The sequence below is a fragment of the Nanorana parkeri genome, unplaced genomic scaffold (assembly GCF_000935625.1).
Source record: "Nanorana parkeri isolate BGI_ZX_2015 unplaced genomic scaffold, ASM93562v1 scaffold1325, whole genome shotgun sequence".
NCBI lineage: Eukaryota > Metazoa > Chordata > Amphibia > Anura > Dicroglossidae > Nanorana > Nanorana parkeri.
In genome coordinates, this window is record NW_017307593.1 from 321,213 (window position 1) to 343,255 (window position 22,043).

The 22,043-nt window shown below is 46.7% G+C and overlaps 1 protein-coding gene across 1 annotated transcript in view; it reads left to right on the forward strand.

Annotated features, from left to right (window-relative positions):
- LOC108797711 (potassium voltage-gated channel subfamily KQT member 1-like) overlaps nt 1-22,043 on the forward strand; it is a 98,865-nt gene that overhangs the window by 44,966 nt on the left and 31,856 nt on the right. The window lies entirely within an intron of this gene.

Below are 22,043 nucleotides of genomic sequence, written 5' to 3' on the forward strand. Positions count from 1 at the left end.
AAGGCAGAACGGCTTTGCAGATCGTATATGCAGGAGAACCGATCTGTCCTGGAACAGCTGATCGGTCCTGAAATGTCACTTCTATCTGACTTTGTGGAATGTGAGATCGCACTCACAAAGTCGGATAGAAGTGACGTTTCAGGACCGATCAGCTGTTCCAGGGCAGATCGGTTCTCCTGCACATACGATCTGCGACGCCGAACAGCTGAGAAAGCGTTGGAATGCTTGACCTATTGGTGGTCACACATTCCACCGCTGAAAAACTGGGCGGGATTACGGTAAAATGTGTGACCATGTCACCGGTCACACATTCTAAAGCACAAACACACTATCCTTTGATTAAAAACCAGAATATTTAAAAGGAGTAAATAGTATCTCTTGGTTTCTTTCACACACCTGATCTTTCCCCAACTTGCAACATCTATAGCTTCTCTCAGTTTAACCAATTTATTTTTGTTAATGTCTTCAACACCAAATACAGCGTAACACAAAGCTTTTTTGATTATCCCCACACACATGTAGGACCTTGACTCCGATGAAGGTATTGCTGGAGAAAGGAGTGCAATGAGATCTTTTTGGTAATGGGAGCAGCAAATGTCCTTCAAGTGTGTGGGGATAACCAATGAGATACTGTGCCATGGTGTATTCGGTTATGAAGAAAGGAAGAAAAATAGATTGCATGGCAAAAAGCTTTTTTAGTTGCTGCAAAGTCCAAAAGTTGAGTTGAACTGGCCTTTTAAAATTAGCTCTTTGTTTATTCCTTTTTTTAAATGGTTTCTAACTAAGTTTCAAAATAACATTGCTGAAGCACGGAAGATATGGCCTTAAGCAAAGGCATAGTGGAATTTTATTATTTTTCCTGCTTATGGAGGTAGATAAACCTGCTAAGCAAGTAAAAAGAGACCAAGCTGTTAGAAACTATAGCAGAATTGAACTTTCTTACCATTTTTTTTTCTTGACACACCATCATTTTAATTAAGGAATGACTGCATCTGTACATATTTACAACTTGTCAAACAGCTGACCTCTGCCTTTCTTAAAGCAAACCTGTGGTCACTTTAAAGGAGCATCAATAATTGTGAACAGACACCTAAAGGTACCTGCACATGTGCGCACATATCCTGTATAGTGTTCCATCAGCCCCATAGGCTGGATTATCCATGACTAGGGCAAGCCATATTTTCCTTCTTGCACCAAAAAACCCTGCTACGCCACCTCCCCTCAATAACAACCATCCTCAAATAACAGACCACACCATTTTTGGTATAACTGGCTGTAGCAGCCCTTTATTACAAAAACATCATAACGTAAATCAATATACGTAAACATTAGATTAATGTAATAAACAAATCAACAATTAACTAAATTATGTGTGTGTCCATGCACACACGGCCACATCTCTATACAAATATATGCATGGACACACACATATGGCTGGAGGTCCGTCAATGCCCCGTTACCCTAATATCACCAACTCTGCATAACCTCAAGGCCCCTAGCCGCAAGACACCGACTCAGGGACAACCACCGAATTGTTGCAGAGACATTTTCCACGTCCTACTGTACTGGTCACCATGCTTGCTGACTCCTCCACAGCGACCAAGTGTGACACCTTACACTTGGGTGCCCCGCCACACCCGAAGAGCTTGCTGAATGCCGTCCTGAAGGCCCAGGAACCACATGTTGGTGCCCACATCATTCAAATGAACTCCATCCCCGTGCAAATATTGCAGGGTATCTAGCTCCAACTCTCGATGACGGATGACAAGACCCCCATTACGGACAAAAAAAGCGGCCCACCTCCTTGTTAATCTTTATCTGTGCTTTGTTCAGCCGTTCCACCGACCTAGCCAAACGCCAGGAAGTCCGGGCCACAATCTCTGACCACACTATTAAGTTCCCGGGAACGCTGAACGAAGCCGCAGAAAGTCTAACATTGCGGATGAGCTCTCTAATGGATTGAAGGCCCAGATCGTTCCCGCCGACATGTAGGATCAAGACGTCCGGAACTCTATCCAACCACACAAACCGATGTACCTCCGGGACTACCCTGCTCCAGAGCATCCCCGGCATACCAATCCAGCGCACGTCCGCAGCGCTTCTGGAAACGGCCAGCTGTCTCCCATCAGGACGAACATACGCCTGCCTGGCCCCCCAAAACACGTAGGAGTGCCCCAGGATCCAGACGAGGCACGGCCCACCACCTGTAAGGAACAATAACAAACGGAATGCAACAAAAAGAAAAGGCACGGCCTACCACCTGTAAGGAACAATACAAACGGAATGCAGCAAAACGGAACAGAAGAAAACCCAGCAAAAACAAACAAATTAGGCTATACGAATTGAGGACGGACATACAGACGATACCGGTTAGACTCCCACCTCCCTATGCGTCGGAGGGCAGCCTCACCCAAACCCCACCTTGCCGCCTCCGTAGCAGCCACTATGCGGAAAGAGTGGGAAGAGAAATGCTTGACATCGACCCCTACCCCAGCAAGACAGGTTTGAAAAACAGAAATAAATTGAAAGCGGGACAAAGTCGACCTGTCGTCGTGTAATAAAAATGATCCTTCCAAGGACGGGCGAACCCCCAAAAATTCCTGAACAGCTTGTACTGGACATACCTGCGAACCACGCACCCGCTGGAGCACCACCCAGGCCCCTCTCTATCTGATCAGTCTTAGCTTGTCGAATCAGCACCCGGACAGCATCAGCCAACAGGACTACATCATGACACAAAAGGCCCCCATGAGCACGCCTTGATGGACTAACCAGTTCCCCAATCGGAAAGGCCCCAAAAAATGCTAACGTAAATGCCGCTCTAAAAACTAAAATTTCAAAGTGAGAAAAACAACACAAAGGGAGATGCCCCATTACTTTATTCAAAATATCAAAAGTCACCGGCCTACGTAAATCAGGACAATGCTGGTCCTTCCAAAAACCTTTTATCACTTGCCGCACTACAAAATCGTTCGTAAAATCCCGTAATCCCAATAGTTTAAAAAGAAATACCAAACTGGACAGCTTCTTGCTCATAGAACCCGGCGACACACCTTTTAAGCTATTGCAACCGATAAAATAAAGGACTAATTCCACACCTACCTCACCAACGTCAACAGCCCCCAACCTCCTGCAGCAACAAAAACCAGTCCTGCCATACCTTCACATACGCCGACCACGTTGCCGAGCTCACCGACCTTTGCAGCAAACCCGCTATGACTCCAAAGGAAGCCTCCACAGATGCCAAAGACAAGGAACCCCATGTTGCTCCGCTCCCGATGCCAACGCACTGAACCTGTCCCACTGGAAACGAGATAATGCATCGGCCTAAAGTATTACACACTCCTGGCAAGTGGACTGCATAAATAAAGGTATTGAGCTGCAAGCATCGCTCAACTAAGTACCGCAACAAACAAACCACCGGAGGCGAAGAAGCTGAAACCTTGTTGATAACCCCCATGTTGTCACAATTAAATCGGACCTTCTTGTTCCGAAAGAAGGAACCCCAGACCTCCACTGCCACCAGCACCGGAAACAATTCCAACAGAACCAAATTCCTCACCAACCCCGCCTCAACCGATTTTACTACCAGCCACGATTCTGCACTCCAACCACCCTGAAAAAACACCCCATAACCAGAGGAACCCACTGTGTCGGTAAACAATTCCATGTCCGCATTGCTAAAGAGGCCCTCCATCCACAACGACCGCCCGTTGAAAGATTCCAAAAACGACTGCCACGCTTGTAAGTCCGCCCTATGATCCCTTGTCAACCGCACAAAGTGTAAAGGCGCCCGGACTCCAGCCGTCGCTGCAGCCAACCGTTGGCAAAACACCCTCCCCATCGGCATGATCCTACATGCAAAGTTGAGTTTACCAAGAATGGATTGCCACTGCCGCAAGCGAAGCTTACGTTTGCAAATCGTCTCCCGAATCTCTGTCTGAAGGGCCCAAAAAACTAATCACCGTGGTAGGACCTTCAGTCTTGTCTGACGCCAACGGAAACCCCAAAGCGTGAAGCCACATGCTGTAACGTAGCCAGCAACACACCACACAAGGTAGACTCAGGAGGGCCTATGCACAGAAAATCATCCAGTGAATTATTGAATTGACACCTGCCACATCCCTGACCACCCATTCCAAGAATGAGCTAAAGGTTTCAAACAAGGCACAGGAAATAGAACAACGCATCGGCAAGCACCGGTCCACAAAATAGGATCCCTGCCACAGACATCCGACTAACGAAAAACTATCTGGGTGGACCGGCAACAACCGAAAGGCAGACTCTTATGTCCCTTTTAGCCAACAATGCACCCCGCACATAGTGACGCACCCAGGATACAGCCGCATCAAAAGACGTGTAGGACACCGTACAAACAGCTGGGTCGATCGCATCATTTACCGAACCCCCTCTGGGGTAAGACAGATTATGTATCAAACGAAATTCATTGGGTTCCTTTTTCGGCACCACCCCCAAAGGTGAAACCACCAGATTGTCCAGAGGAGGAGAGGAAAAAGGACCCCCATGCGGCCCAAACACACCTCCTTAAGGAGCTTGTCCGACATGACCGAGGGATGCTGAAGCGCCGACTTCAAATTACCAGCAACTGTAGGAATAACCGACAAAGAGCACGGAATACGAAAACCTTCCAAAACCCCCCCCTTCAACAGACGAGCCGCCGCTCGATCCGGATACTTACTTAGAAAAGCAAGCATCCTTCCGACCATCACCGGAGTCCTCCCTTTTTCCCGCAGTATCGCCGGCAGGACCCTTAACCTGCTTAAAACACCTGGAGAATGCGTGACTTCTGCAACAACTGGAACATTCATGTCTAAAGCGGCAAGCACTTCCAAACCGACACGTTCCCTCATGGTACTGCAAGCAATACCCCTTTTTTTTAGCAACCGGCTGTCCCGAGGTCGCAGAACCCCCGGCCATCCCTAGAAAAAAGGGGGAAGGCGACCTAGCAGAGGTCATCAACCTCATCCAGAGGCTGATGTCCTTGTGATCCCACCTGATAGACGGGCGAATGGACATCCGTTGCCGGAACTGCTCGTCATAACGGAGCCATGCCATACACCCGATGAGCCTCCCCAATCGCATCCATATAACAAAGAGCCGAACAATGTTCCGGCGTCTCTTCCCCTATAACACTTGCCAGTATCTCAAAAGCCTGCAACCAGTTTGAAAAAGTGCGGGGAATAAGGCGGTGCCAACGTTTTTTTTCTCACCCTCCTTTTTACTCTCCTCCGGTTTGACTCTGTCTAAATTAAACTTCTCCAACGGAAGGAGAGTGAAAATCTCTACGTACTCACCTTTCCAGATCTTCTCGCGCACTTCTGCCTTCAAATGGGATCCCAATGGGCCCTCAAAACATACATAAACCTTGCACCGAGCAGCATCCGCCAAACGAATGCCATCCCCACCTTTGTCAACAGCCTTAGCGCCGCCCAGCGATGAGACCGCCAGTGGCACCTGTGTGACGACTCCCGACTGCAGCGTCGGTACCCGCCAACGCAGCGGTGGGACCCACCTCAATTATTCCCTCTTGGCAACCATGCCTCCACAGGTGCCGGCACAGGGGAACCCGAAGGGAACTGACCCAACAACTCCCGCAGACCCGAAAACAAATACTGCACACTCCCAGCATCCCTGGACCCAGCGGCACCCAGGTGTCGTCCCACAGTACCTGAACTACCCTGGGCATTACTTGCAATACAGGTAAAAGCCCCCCTACTAAACCCCTGTGCTAAATTTTGTGCAGCAGACTGTAAGTGTAAAGAAGAGGAAAAATAATGACCTGGCTGACTAGGACCGTCCCCAACAGCCGAAAAACCAGAAGCCTGCGCTGACACCTCTCCCTCCGACCTGTCATCTTCAATGGCACCGTCTTCCTCGATGGGCTCAGGCACGCTAGGCGTAGTGCTCCCAGCAGCGGCATGCTCGGCCGACCTGCTGGCGATCTCCTCACGACGTCTTTCACCCACAGAGTGCCCTGCAGAGGCCACAGGCTGTCCTGTGCGGACCCCGCCCAAAGAAACAACCGTGGGGTCAGGCACCGGACCAACCAGCCCTGGCATAGAGATGGAGGGGGAGGGGCCGCAACTCGTGACGGGCCGGCACCCGCAGTTGAACACGACCTGTCGGCGATCTCCACACACCGTCTTCCGCCCACCGAGGGCCCTTCAGAGGCCACAGGCTGTCCCGTGCGGCGCCCGTTCCGACAAACAGCCGCGGGTTCAGGCACCGGACCGGTACCTCGTGACGGGCCGGCACCCGCAGCTGGACACGTCCCTCGCCGAGCCGCCTCCCCGGCCCGGAACATCGCCATGTGAGGCGGCCGAATGCTCCAGACTGGCAGCAGGTAGGGAGGGTGGAACAATGGCGTGGCTGGACCGCACTCTCACCCTGGGTCTCCGCCTGTGATGAGGATTCCTCCCAGGCCCACTGCCACCCAGCGCAGGTACACGCTTGGACGGTGGGCCTGTAGGGTCCCTGGAGGGGCTCCTAACACGGCACTGAGCCCTTGAATTTGAACTGGCCTCAGGGGAGAAGCGCGCAGGAGGCCTAGACCTCCTCGCACGTGAGGCCCGACCTGTAGGGGGAGGTTGAGCTCCCTGCAGGAGAACAGAAACCTGGTGCTGAAGCCAATGCGCACCATGCTCAGCAGCAGCTGCTTGTAGTTGGGCCATTAAGCCATCTAAATTAGCCATTTTGTTATGCAGAAATCAGGACAGCCTGGGACAGGGAGAAGTTCCTCGCCGTGTGCTAATTCCCAACTGACCAGGAAGAATTCTCCGCCCTCTCATCCCACTGTGAAGCCCTTCCTAGACCACTCGGCCAATCAGGTAAGTGCCCCCTTCATTTTGACGAAAAACCTTGACCTTGACCCCTCCTTCCTGTTCCCATGTTCGCCCTGTCATGTAGTCCCTCTGCCTATTTCTTTTCTGTCATTAGCTCCGTGACTATCTTTACACAAACTGTTCCTTCAAGAATATGCTGCCATGAGCCCGCTAGGGGGAAAGCAGGGAATAGAGCTAAGCGGGATGTCTTCTCCTCAAGTCTGTTTGCATTTTATATCAGCATTGAGAAAAACAGTACAACTGTTAAGGTCATGGTGAGGCAGTGCAAAAGTAACCAAAAAGTCCACCACTACTGAGACTGAGCTTCTTGTTTTGGGGTTTTGTGGCAGAAATTAGGACGTGTAAATACTTTGTTATATGAATGCAATGGCTGTATCTCGCATATCACCAATAATCAAGTTACAATGCATGTGAGCACATAGGTGTCCACTCCCTAAGGCTACATTTAGATGAAAAATCACATATTTCAACTATGCTGGACCTGTTGTTTTGACAAAAGTAGCCCTCATGAGCTGATTGGATATTGTAACACATATGGAGTATTCTAATGATTGCCTGTTTGCTGTCAGTGTATTGCTTGCTATGTCTGCCAATTTCTTCTCTGGGTGTTCGCACGACTGCCTGTTTGTTCCCTGGGTATTGTTATGACTGCCCATTGGTTGCCTATGTATTGCCATAGCTGCCTGTTTATTGTCTACTTCTTGCCCACATACCGTTATGATCTGAGACTATGTACAGTATGTTGCTAATAAATCTTTTCCACAGCTTGCTTTTCACTCTTTGGTGGCTAGTTATGCCTCGGGGGAATCATGGGACTTGCAGAGCAACATGGTATGGATTTCTTAGATCCTTTTAGGTAGATAAATGTTTTTTTAATCAAATGTCCCATAAGCAGAGAGCACGGTGAACTTTTGGGCTGACGCTGCTAAAAAGCAAAGGTGAAGTTTGTTTTAAGTCTTATTCCTGTATGTAGTGACACTTTCTGTTCAAAGCTGTCAGTTTCCGGTGTATGCATGCGGAATGTAATCCAGTTTAGAGCAAATCGGAATCTCCAAACACAGCGTGACCTTTATTGCAAATCTTGAACAGCCTTTTGTGGTGCATTGCAATCAGTATACAAAAAATTGCTACAAACTAGTTGCTGAACTTTCACATACCAGTTACATATAGTGAGAACCATTATTCTTCTTTTTTATTTCTTGGTGTTTATTGATCGCTAAACCAGACTTAACCTGAAATTAATAATCCTTTTAGGGTGCACTGCGGCCAAGTATTTTCCCCAACTGGTTGTTTAAAATACCTTTTAGGGTTTTAGGTAAGCTTAGGCAGCTTACCATTCCGTAAATAAGGTGGTTTCTTTTTCTAGACTTTTTGTTTCCTTTGTTTCCTTTATTTTCACCTGGTGATTCTGCCGTTAACAGACCTGTCTTAGGTCAGGTGCACACCATTTTCTGGACCTGATCTGGTGCGGAAAAGGGTGTGAACCTGCCTGTATTTCCAGTGCATTGTAGACCAGACAAAATTAGACAATGCATTATTTTTCTGGTCTGGAACGAACTGCGCTGGTGTGAACAGAGGCCAGAAATAGCATAGGATGCATTTTGGGTCTGGAAACAATCTGGTCTGGTCTGGAGATGATCTGGATGTGGTGTGAATGGGGACGTGCAGTTGGTTTTGGCAGCTGCATGTCACCCCACTGTGATCTGTGAATGAAAACTACAATTGTCCTGACTTCTAGCTGCATTGGACTTTGTGGCAGGCAAAGGAGACGGGAATACGTTTTTTTTGGACATAGAAAAAATAGCTTTATCATTTGTTTGTTATGTTTGACTGGATTTTGTGTTTTCCTAGAGTCTTAAGATTTATCCTTTTTGAACTTTTGCTGTTTCTCTTGGAACATCACAAAACCCAGCTCTGTCCACAAGTCATTTAATATGTCACGGACACCTTCTAAATATGTTTGATCAAGTGGCTTCTTAATCTCGGGGGATTAGAACTGTTTGAGTAGTTGGCATTTCATAATTGCCAGTGGGTTATCTCCATGTTGTGGCATGTAGTTTTCCTCAACTCCTAAACATTTTACTGTCAGTGTGGCTCGCAGCTACGGAATCTATTTTAGGGCATCTGTATGCTATTGTGAAACGTCCAGCATGGGGTGGAACATCGTTCAGTAGATAAAAATTATTTTATCTGTGAAATGATGGGGAAAAGTGACAAGCGATGTTTGACAAGGGATGAGTGATGAGGGACAAATGATGACTAAGTGTTGAGCGACAACCAACAAGGGACCCTTGTGCCTTATTCATCAGTTTGTGTTTGTAGATAAAAAATTGAACAATATATTCTAATATTCTTATCACTGTAAAAACAGTGTGTGGAATGAACATTAACTGTAATTAATGTTTAATATAAGCAGTAATCAAACTTCAGCCCTCCAGCTGTGAAACTACAGGTCCCCTAAGACATTGCAAGACTCTGTCAGCCACAAACATGACTCCAATGATGGGATTTGTAGTTTTAACTAGGGATGCACCGATATTGATACCTATTAATATTATTGGTATTGGTGCCGATTCCAAGTATTTGGGTGAGTACTCGTACTCGCCCAAATGCTCAGATACAGAAACTTCCGGTCAGAGGAAGATTTCCTCTGACCGTCACTGTCATAGGGGAACATGGAGCCGTCTTCCCAGGCAGTCAGGAAGACGGGTGGGGAGTAATGACCCACCTCCCGTCTTCCTGATTGGCTGGGAAGCTGGGTCAAAGCTGATTGGCTGGGAAGCCAGCCTTCCAGCCAGTCAGCAATGAGCCGGCTTCCCGGCCAATCAGGAAGCCGAGAGCCGGGTCACTACTTGCCGCCCAGCTTCCTGATTTGCGGGGAAGCTGGTTTCCCGGTTAATCACAATCGCACTGACCAAACAGTAAGCCGGGCGGCATATCATTACCCGCCGCCCGGCTTCCTGACTGCCCGTGAAGCCGGCTCCATGCCAGCGGAAGCATGGTATCGGTACTTGGTATCGGCGAGTACCTATAGCAAAATATTGGTTCTCGTACTCTATATAGAAAAAAAAAGTATCTGTGCATTCATAGCTTTGGAAGGCAAAAGTTTGGCTAACCATGATCTATATTTTAATCCAGCTGTGTATTAAAACAATCAAATGTATTTTTACATCGGAAATGTATTTTAAGGTTTAATAACCATTTACATTGTATCACATGTCTGTACCCTTATGAGCTTGCAAGTAAATGGCACATATAGTATGAGTGCATTAAAATAGCTCTCATGTATGTAGAAGAAACGTGATCCATACAGTTGTCAATATAATTTATTGTATAGTTAATTCTTAGCTGTGCTTGTGAAGGTATCGCTCAAGCTTGGCAAAGCAGCCATGAGCATTAGGCGTAGTTGCTGCCTATGTCCATTCATTTAAAGGAAGCCAGTGATACATACATGTTGACATTTAAACTCCCTGTAATTTTCACTTCTTTAGCTGCACTCTGTTCAGTAAACCTCTCTTGGTTTGAACAAATTACCTTTATTTAATTTTCACTTTGCCATTTGCCTAGTGTCACTGGCTGCCTATGTCAGCTAAATTTCCTATTGGTGTCCATATCTGTATATTGCTAATTACTTTAAATCTAGGCTTGGGACCACTTTGCCTAAAATTGAAGGCAAAGTGGTCCCAAGTTCCAAGCATTGACCTCTGTTGCTCTTAGAGAAGGTTACGCAACAGTTCAGGCCCATCTGAACCAGGCTTTTTGCTCGGTAAATGGTAGCTCACTCACTAGCCCAAGTAATGTATTTGAGTCCCAGCTGAGACCATCACCTGGTGTAGTGCAAGGTCAGTCCATTGAAAAGATAAGGCTACGGGCAACCATGGGTTTTCAACTAGCATAAAAGCCAGGTGGGAATAGTGAATGCCAAGATTAAGATTAAAGCCATTGAGCTTCCAGTCTGATTCTCCTAAGTCATGTTAAGTACACATACTCAGACCTGACTGGATTTGTTTTAATTAAACCTTTCATGAACTGATATATGTGTAAATTCTTTATCTTAATAACAAATCTTGTAATATGACTTGTAATAGAGAAAGCTGATTGTTTGGGTGTGATGAGCATGTTCAAATAGGGTTACATGGTTGGTGAGGTTGAATAAAGACACAGGTCCATCCAGTTCAAAATTGAGTTGGCCCACCCTTTGCACCTATAACAGCTTCAACTCTTCCGGGAAGGCGTCCACAAGGTTTAGTAATGTGAATATGGGAATGTTTGACCTCCCAGAAGTGCATTAGTGAGGTCAGGTACTGATGTTGGACGAGAAGGCCTGGCTCGCAGTCTCTGCTCTAATTCATCCCAAAGGTGTACAACACCAGTCCACAACCACTGCTAGGTGGGTCGCTCTGTAATAGAGAGCAGGGTCTGGAAAACTCAATCCCAGTGTCAGGAACTGTAATTGGCAACGTTTGAAAGAGGTAAAGTAGTCTGGGCAGAACTGTCATTTTTAAAATGCGATTGCGACCCATCCACGTAAACGTGGAACGGTCCCAGAACTTCAGGTCTGCAACGATGCGTTTCTGAATGGGGAGGAAGTTCAAAGCAAAGGTATCTTTGATGTCTGCTGGGATAGATACTCCTAGGTATGTGATGTAAGATGATGCCCATTTAAACGGAAAAGACCTCTGGAGGCCGCTTAGGCGGTTGGTAGGGATCGTGATGTTAAGTGCCTCCAATTAACTGAGATTCAGTTTGAAATTGGAGAGACGTCCATAGGTCTCCAGAGCTTGTAAAATGTTGGGCAGTGATATTTCTGGGTTTGATACATAGAGCAGGAGATCATCCGCATAGGCTGCAACTTTCTGGTGACCCACTTTGCACTCCAGGCCACTGATATCTGGGGACGCCTGTATCGTCCTGAGAAGTGGCTCCAAGGAGAGAAGGAATATAAGAGGGGACAAAGGGCAACCCTGACGAGTACCATTCGAAACGTCGAAGGGCTCAGACAAGATCCCATTTATTCTGACCACTGCCGTGGGGTTCGAGTACAACGAGCCTATCCATTGCCTCATATTGATTCCCAAGCCCACATGTATTAGCGTCTCCCTCAGGAATGTCCAGTCTACCCTATCGAAAGCTTTCTCCGCGTTTAACGACAGCAGAAGAAGAGGTCTAGACATGGAACGTGCTAGGTGGACCACATTCAGGGTCCTGATGGTGTTGTCTCGGGCCTCTCGGCCCGGGACAAAGCCAACCTGGTTGCGGTCCACGAGCTCACCCACAGCTGGGAGCAATCTGGAGGCCAAAATACGTGTGAACAGCTTCAGGTCAACATTCAGCAATGAAATGGGTCTGTAACTGGTGCATTGTGCTGGATCCTTGCCCTCCTTTGGTATAACCGAGATCTGAGCTCGCAAGGAATCCCGGGGTAGAGTATGACCCAGCAGGAAGGAGTTATATGCCAGGACAAAATGATCGCCCAGGAGGTCTGGGAACTGTTTGTAATAAGAAAGGGTAAGCCCATCCGGGCCTGGAGCCTTACCCGGTTTTGATTCTTTCAGGGCTCTATTGAATTCAGCTCGAGAGATGGGTGCTTCTAATGCCTGGCTGTCCAAGTCCGTCAGGCGGGGCATACCCGATTTAAGCAGGTATTGTTTGATCGCTAAGGCACGCGCCTCGCAGGAGGACACATTCATGGTCGGGTTTAGATTATACAGTTTTTGATAAAAGGCATGAAATTGGGCTGCTATCTCGTCCGATCGGGAGATCAGGTGGCCGTTCGTGGCGCGGAGGGAGGGTATGAGCGACCGTGTGCGCGAGGACTTCAGGGCGTTAGCTAAAAGACGCCCTGGCTTGTTTCCGAATTCGTAGAACGTGCGACGCGACCTGGACAATTGGGCCTTCACCCTATCCATCAAGAGCTCGTTGAGCTCAGTCCTAGTTTTAGTTAAAGCCGCCAAAGTATCCGCTTTTAGCGTCTGTTTGTGACACAGTTCAAGGGTCCGTAAGTGGGCGTACAGATCCTCTACTCTCTTTAGGCGTTGGCGTTTACGCCTGGACCCCAGGATGATAAGGGAGCCCCGTATCACACACTTGTGTGCTTCCCATAATTTCAGGGGTTTCTGTATAGGAGATGCGTTGTCCCTAAAATAGCTGGCTAGGTCCGACTGTATTGAGGCCGCCATGTCAGGATCCTGTATCAAGGACTCGTTCAGGCGCCACGAAAAGGGCCGACGGCCCCCTTCACCCACGGAGACCTGCAGGTGTATGGGGGAGTGGTCAGGTATCGTCGAGGTGCCAATTGATACCCCCGACACCAAAGGCAGGGCGGCGTGCTGCAGTAAGAAAAAATCTATCGAGTATGACTGATGTGGGGCTGAATAGTGGGTGTAGTCCCTGCCCGTAGGGTTACTGATACGCCACGGATCGATTAACTGGAGGTCAAACAGAGTCCGTTTAACCCGTCTCCGTTGGGCATGCGTAATGCGGGATATTCCCGCAGACGAGTCCATGGATGGATCCAGCACCATATTAAAGTCGCCTCCTACCACCCAAAGTCCCTCAGCAAATGTGAGAAGTTGGGGACATAGAGAGCCTAGAAAGGGCACCTGTCCAGTGTTCGGAGCATAAATTGCCACCAAGGTCACTCTGTGGCCATGAAGGTCCCCCTTAAGGAACAATACACGTCCCTTCGGGTCTGCAAAGTGGTCCATGTACGTCCAAGGGACCGAATGCGCCAGCACTATACTAACCCCCTTGGATTTGGAGTCCGGGGAGGGGGCATGGTAGGCGGTGGGATATCGACTATTGCCCATTCTGGGGATGTGTCCGCTCTTAAAATGGGTCTCCTGTAAGAACGCTACATGGGTCCTCGAGCGCCACAGTTCGTTCAGTAAACATGACCTTTTTTCAGGGACATGGAGGCCACGTACATTGAAAGAAGTGATTCTAAGTTCAGGCATTTTGACCTCTATACTTTAAGTTAAATAGATAAACAAATGACAAAGTACGACACCTCGTATTACTCTTCCGTGACTCGGCGACGGGAGATTCCAGAAAGAGACAGCGGACCCAACCGATGGTGCACCAGGATAACGGGCAGACCAACACCTGGAGAAAAGGGGAAGGAAGAGACAAACGAGTTTGAAAACACACAGAGGTGAGAATGTTTGACCACCATGTGGGAAAAGTGCACACACACTAAACAAGAGTGTACCTATGGTATATCTCCGCGTAGGAGAGGAAACACAACGGGGGAGTAGTCCGAACACAGCGACACTGAGAGATGCATCCCAGGGTGGGTATGTTGTAGTAACACCAGCTCCGTCCCTCGCTATTAATAGGACATGACCCGCCCCCATCCTGAGTTCCCTGGGACCCGAGATTCTACCTCCTCAGGGGTTACAGAGGCATTACATGAAGGACCTAGGAAGCCCCCCTGGATCTCTACTAAGACTTAACTTGTCTCAAAGCTGCCAAATCAGCAAGTGAGAAAACATGCAGGAAACAGCTATACCCCAGTGACGCTGTTTCGTTGGGCCTGGGAAACCGCCCTAATATAGGGGAGAGCAGTTGGGCATGCAGGGGGTGTCCCAGGACCAGCAGCCCAATCCCTCTTATATCATTAAACGGTCTCCGTGAACGGGCCACATCAATGCAGTTGCTAAGGACTACGTGTCACACTGTAAACAAAAAGGTATTAGTATGTACAGGTCCTATTTGCGAGGGGAAGGGAATTCCTCTGCAGTCAGGGTTAGCAGGGTCTCAACTTGAGGGTACATAGTCTTGAGATTCGTGTCGGCTGTCCTCACTGCGAGTCTACAGGAGAGAAACAAGGTCAAATCCAGGGGTCAGCACGATACCGCGTAGAACTGACGGTTGGTACGTCAGCGGGTATGTTTCAGGCCTCCGGGTCCATGGGTTGGGCTCTCCGTGACGGTCGCGTTGCAGACCACTGACGGCTTCTGCGACGTCCCAAGGGCCTCCCAGGTCTGGCGGATGAGGATGAAGTAGAATCCAAGGAAGGAACCTCCAACCAATCTGGCAGCAATAGGTCTTCGCATTCCAAAAAGGCGGTCAAGTCCAGCACCTGGCGAGGGTGAACCAGCCTGAAGAAGTGGTCCCCTCTCCCAATTAGAAGTGAAAATGGGAATCCCCACCTGTAGGTGATCCCTTTTAGATTGCAGCAGATCAGTGAGGGGTTTCAAGAGACGTCTGCGGTATAGGGTCTGGGGCACACGTCAGGAAGGATCAGGACCTCCACTCCATCAAAATCCACCGTCCCCTGTCTCCATGCTCTCCGCAGTATCTCCTCTTTGATGTTAAAAAAATTTATTCTGCATAAGACGTCTCTGGGTCTGTTAGCGTCAGCCCCCATGGGGCCCAAGGACCTGTGTACTCGATCTAGCTCAATCTGCTCCGTCGGGGGTCTGTCTAGTAAAGAATTGAATATGGCTGTGACCGCCCCTCTCAACTCAGAACCCCCTGTGGCCTCTGGGATTCCCCGCAACCGCAGGCTCTTGCGGCGGTTACGGTTTTCTGAGTCCTCCAGCTGCATCTGGGCCATATGGGTCTGTTGGTGTAAGATGGAGGCCTCCAGGCGGGTCACCTTGTTCTCCAGGGTCTGATCTGCATCCTCCAGCACCTCCAGTCTCCTCTCATGCCTCTCCACCCCCGCACGTACCTCCGCCAAGTCCGATCCGAGCGAGGGCACCAGCTGGTAAATCACCCCCTGCATGTCGGCCCGCGTCGGGAGAGCAGCCAGGAGAGACCGGAGCTCCGGGTCTACTCCTAGGCCCGGGCGGCCTAGCGGGGAGACGGGTGCCCGCGCCCATGGTGAGGGCCCATCCGATCCCACGTCAGGTGAGGAGAAGGCCGGGGATGGCGGTTGGAGTGGAAGCGTCGCCTCGTCCGAGAAACCGGAGGCATCATGGTGAGGGGAGGTTTGGGTATGTCCCGTCGTGGTGGAGTGCGTGTGTGCCCCGGGCCGCTCCTGCGGCTTAGGCCTCGAGTCCTGGGGGGACATGTACGCCTCCATCCTGGACTGCTTTTTCTGGCTCGTATGGGCACGGGGTGTCTTCGGTGCCTTCCCGGTCCGCTTCATGGGTCAATGGGGTGAGAGGGAGAAAGATCCACTGAAACATATCCTCTGGGTCTGCTGAGCTCTGGGAATTAGCTTGTGCTCGGCGCCATGTCCTGGACACGCCCCCCATCCACACATTTTTATGGAGGCTCCCTATTGGTTGTGGCAGCAGCTTCTCTTTTAAACAAAGTAGGGTTGCTACCTTTGTCAAGGTCAGTAATGACTACAGTTCGTGGCTTAAAGCTAATCTTGCCCTAGAAATGGAAGGTTTGGGTTATGTAAGCCTTGGTACACTCTGTTTCTGTACCCTCCACCGGAATAGACTTAAAGTGCATCTCAAGGCAAAACCTTTTATGTTTTGGATTGATTGGGGAAGGTTTAAACCCTCTGTCCAATTGCTGTCTGTGTTCATGCTGGGAAGATTCACCCTTCTATTTGTACTGGTGACCATTGTCAGAGTTGTCACCAGAACAAGAGGTGAGTGGAAATCTTCCAAGGTACACCTTTTTCTGGGGACGGCTGTCTAAAAGGGGAATTCCTATTATGCTGTTGTCTTGTTCCCTTTTAGCTGAGAAGGATGCAGACATGAAGTAGGTGCCAAAATACCACCCAAGTGCTCTAAGGCTAAATGTATTTCAGTTCTAATGGGGTCAGGCAGTCTGGGATAAGCAAGTGCGTCAGAGAGAATCATCTCACTATTTGAGACAATAAACATAATTATGTTTCGTAATCACATTCAGCACTGAGTGACTTTAGCCAAAACTGGGAAAGTAAGTCAGTGGTGAAATGGTTTATTTACGTGTAATGTAATGTGCTTTTTTTTTTAATTTTTTTTTTCTTCACAAGGAAGTCCGTATATTTTAGTCGTGACTAGAGCCAGCTGACAATGGTAACATGCCAACAGAGAAGCAGCCAAAGTAAACTTCTCAAGGCAGATTCATAGTTTTTATTGCAGCCATTGTGCAAATGGAGTTCGCAGATGTGGCGTAATGATGACTGAAGGCATAACTGAGGGTTTGTAGAAACAGAAAAAGACACTTCATAGAAAATACCTGCAACTTTATGCTGACTGATTAACCAAATATGTAATGTAATGCATGTAAATATTTGTTTAGCGATGTGTCATTAAGAGGGCTTATTGTAAAAGGCAACTGGCCCTTAATATCACTTGTAACAGGTAAATCTTAGAATTACTTAATCCCTCTTAAAACAATGCAGTTTGTATAAGGTGACCCTCTCCAGAGCATACACATAAAAGGCGTCCCTTCTAAGGACTTGAAATGTATTTTTAGTTCAGTGTTATAATTGCATAAAATCTCTCTGAATGCTGTTGAATACCATCAGAAAACTGAAATCAGTCTTGCTGTAGTAGTATGTCTATGTAAGCTGATTGGTTGTCAGACACAGGAAGCAGTCAGGGAAGCACAAGTGTCAATTCTCTTAAATTTGATGCAGTATTTCAGTGTTTTTTAGGTGTTGGAGTACCTAACAGTTGTTTCAAAGCCCGTCCTTCCCTCCCCACCTCTCTTTAATATCTCTTGGGGACTCGATTAGTAAAGCTTGCCGTATACTGTTTTTTTAGGCAGACCGTTAGGACCTATGCCTGGGATACTTCTTATCAGTAAAAACCAAGATTTACTGTGTCAGTTCGTCCAGCCATACCTTTTATATATACGCCCTGGCGGTCCCCCCAGGTGGGTTGAGAACGCCGCCTGCGGTTTTGAGTTCGCCCTTGCAGGTCTACTTACTTACTTTTTCAAGCTCCCCTATACTAGTAAAAAACAGTCTTTCTCCTGAGGAAGCATGATCGTGAAAAGTGTTGAGAACTAGGACCCTTGCTAAACTATATTCTCAACATGTTTGTGAAGGTTCTCATTCATCCAGGTCATGGTATATCTGTAAAAAAATGTCAAGGCAACTGGACTTGCTGTATTTCTGAATTGAGAAAGCTGGTTGGATGACCAGTGAAACGTCTTCAAGAAAAATACAGCAAGTCCAGTTGCCTGGACTTATGTTTTACAGATATATTCTCAACATTTCGGAATATCTATTTTTTTTAAAGAAAACAACTCGTTGGATAACATTATGGATGATTTTTTTGATTTAGTTCAAGGTCCAGGTCGGGTTATGTATATAATATTTATATACAGTGTGCCTCAATGCTTTTTATATTTAAACTTTTAGGCATCTCTTGTTATAGTTTGTATTTTTGTTATCAATAAATAAAATGAGATGATTTTATGAAGAATATGATTGTTTTTTTCCCCTTTACATGAGCATCAGTTAAAAGCCCCTCTTTATCCACTATCTGGGTAATGGATCCCAGAAAGTTTTTCCTATTGATTGACCCTGGGATGTAATGCCCGTGAACCACACACTAAGCCATTGCAATATTTACTGTTCTATTTTTTTTTCTTTTAAGAAATGTCCACACACTTCTTAACAACTTTTACTGCTCCAGGCATTTATTTTAAACTGTCACAGCAGAAATGAATGCATGAACACTGCCAGCAATTAGATTTGACGTGTGATCACTGAATAATATTTCTAAAGAATTGCTCAAGTTTCCTGTAGGGTGACTGTAAAATGTGAGAGGCTCTTATTCATCATCTGATAATGATCTTTGCTTCTTTTGTGTTTTGTTAAGATGGAAGTACCTGCACATTGACCTACTTGTTTTAGCTTTGTTTAGAAGTATAATTGTGTATTGTTTTTTTATTGCACCATGTTGAATATTCAGCCACTTTAAACTGCATATCTAGCCAATTTTTGTTTTTGTTTTTAATTGAGTAGGGAACGCTTAAATCTCCTGATAGTTTGCTGTCCCAATGGAGAGATTTGTCCTCTGTTTGTCCTTGCGGCCATTGTCACTTGGGCAGAAAGTGATGGGAAGTCCAAACTTTTACAGTGGTAGCTGGAACAGAAGTTTAGGGGAATTATAAGAGAAAAGTAAGGAGGTTTGTTCCAGTGACAATTAAGAGGAGATTTCTCCTCACCTTGAGGAGGTTTATTTTCATTGAGGGGAATTCATCAAAACTGGAGCAGACAAAATCTGGAGCAGCTGTGCATGGCAACCAATCAGCTTCTCTCTTCAGTTTGTACAGTTAAGATTTGAAAATGAAAGAGAGAAGCTGATTGGTTGCCGTGCACAGCCGCTCCAGATTTTCTCTGCTCCAGTTTTGATGAATTCCCTTGATTGCCTGTTAAGCCTCTACAGGGCAGGTACTGAAGAAAAATACCCCAAAAGGACACAAACCGCAAAAAGGGTTTTAACCATTCCCTACTCTATGCAACAACAAAACTTCACTATAGATGCCCTCCAAGTGGACTCCTCAATAAATGTAACACATTAATGGGGCACATTTCAGCATTACTTAATCACATAATTTAAGTATTACCTTTTCTAGGAGGCTTCCATCATCATCATGCAACATAAAACTTAGGCAAAGGTCATATGGTTTCTGGTTACCAGGTGCATGTGGGGTATTTCATGTCATTAGAGCCTTCACAAATCTCTTGTTTTCAGTCAATGAGACCCAATTTGATAGCTTTTCAGTGTGATGGGAAGATGATCAACTCTATAAAGCAGACAGCTGAGTCTGTATATGTAATTTATTATTATAATTCAGGATTTATATAGTGCCAACAGGCTTAAATAAAGGGAGAAAGTACAGTTGCAATACAATTCACACAAGACAAGAAGGTTTGGAGGGCCCTGCTTGTAAGAACGTATCATTTAAAAGGGAGGGGCAAGTGATACAAAAGGAAAGTAACTGTGTAGGGATGAGTTGTTTGAGAAAGTACAGTTACAGTGGTTGGGTAGAGGCCTGATAGGCTTCCCGGATGAAAATACTTTTCAGGGATTACATAAAGGCAGAATACGGGATAGCCGGACAGTTTGGGGCTGGGGAATTCTAAAGGATGGGGGAGGCTCAAGAGAATTGGTCACTTTGTGGTTTCTTTGGTTAAGAAAGGGGCATATTTTGGAAATGCTACAGAGCTAAAGGCAGCAAGATGCAGACAACAATTGGATGTGGGACTGAAAAGGACAGGTCAGAGTCCAAGATTACATCTAGCACCCTGACATGTGGGGAGGGAAGGATAGTTATGATATTGATCTCAATGGAAAAGTCAGGGAATGGTGCATAGCGGGGAAAAAATATCATGAACTCTGTTTTGGAAAAAATGAGTTTTAAGTGGGGTGACATCTATACTGATATGTCAGTAAGTTAGCGAGGCACAAAGAGACAAAGGGGGTGAGCTTAGGAGTGGAGAGATAGACTTGGGTGTTGTTAGAATAGAGATGGTATAGGAAGCCCATGTAAGGTTATCAGCTGACCGAGGAAGGAGGTGTAGATGGCGATTTATAAGGGTTCCGATTTGGGGGACCCCTGTGGAAAGAGGAGAGGAAGAAGTAGAGTTCTACCTAACAATTAAGGAGCGCTTCGATTAGGTAGAAGGAGAACCAGGAAAGAGTAAAAAGTCTTGGAGGCCAAGAGAGTAGAGTTTTTGAGCAGGAGCAGTTGGCCAACTGTGTCACAGGCAGGAGAAAGGTCTAATAGTAAGCTCTACTGAGTAGTGGCCATGGGTTGTAGCAGTTAGTAGGTTGTTGTAATATACAAATCCTATCGCCCCCGTGTACATATATGATCTCTAAATGTATAGAGGGGAATAAGGTCTTTAAAACGTGAACAGACATTGGTGTATTTATATACTTATCTTTCACATGTCTTTAACATATAAAGAAACAATATTTCACCTTTTTAAGGTTGACGTACAGCCAGTTAAATAAAACCACCCTTTGGCTCAAATACATTTTGGCTCAATCATACATTTGAGTGTTAGTTACCTAAAATCTGTGTTTTTTTTTTTAGCTGACCCTTTCCATGATCCTCTGTACAGTAGATCATAATGTGAGCAGGAGTATTGTCATCCTAACATGTTAATGCGGATGGTGGTTGTGCAGGGCCGATTTGCTCTCTCTGCTGCCCCATGGCCAGGTTCCTCAATTCACCCCCCTACTCGCCAACCCCCGCCCCCCCAATGGAGAATGGCAGACCTGCAGGCTGCATACAAGTGTTCTTGGCAACGAGCGGCGCCTTCCCTGCTCTACATTTAGCCCTGCTTGCCCAAAGCAGGGCTAAATGTAGAAAACTACCCGCCTGGCGCCCAGAACTGCATGTCCCGGGCATAAGGAGATGGGAATCCACACCCCTGCTGCCCCAAGGCCGGGTCTTGGTTGGCCTTGTGGGAAATCCGGCCCTGTGGTTGTGGTGATATTGATGGTTTCTTCAAGGTATTCCATTCTGTCAAATTTTCAGGCATATAATCACAAAAGACTAGAAACAAAAAATCTGCAGCTTAATCAACACCTCCTTTTTTTGTTTTTATAAGCACAATAGGAGTAATAAATATTGTAAATTACCAAACATAGGAAAGAGGACAAGGGAAATTAAACTGAGTAAATAGAACCCAATAAGCCAGTGGGTTTTGGAGGGGCCTTACTTGGTGGCAATGTAAATGGCATAGAAGTTATGAAACATTTATGATTACTCATAGCAACCAATCATCTTTTAACTGTAATTTCTGTTCTGCAACTAGGAGTTTAGAATGAGGCAAGTATTTTGATGAATTGCTATGGACAATAGGTAATTCTTGTATTACAACACTTCTCGTACAAAAGCCCCATGTTGGCTTCTTATATCTTTTGGCAGCTCCAGTGGTGGAAGATCATTTCACAAGATCTTAGTTCTGCAAACCTACTACAACAATGCTAGAGATAATTGATTGCTCACTTAGATCTGAACTATAAATTTTGGGTAGAGTTGACCTATTCTTTTCAATAAAATTGTATAAAATGTTTAATCAATTAACAAAAAACGACAAAACCACAATTACCATCCACTGTTCAAGCAGGGGTGTGGAATTCGTATCGCGCGACGCCCGGGACATGTAGTTCCGGGCGCCGGGCAAGTAGTTTTTTCACTGTTTTAGCCCTGTTACGGACAAGTAGGGCTGGTTTTACTTTTTTAAACGAGCGGCGCTGCTGGGGGCGTGGACCGGCGAGAGCGTCACTGCGAGGGGGGGCGTGGATCGCCGAGAGT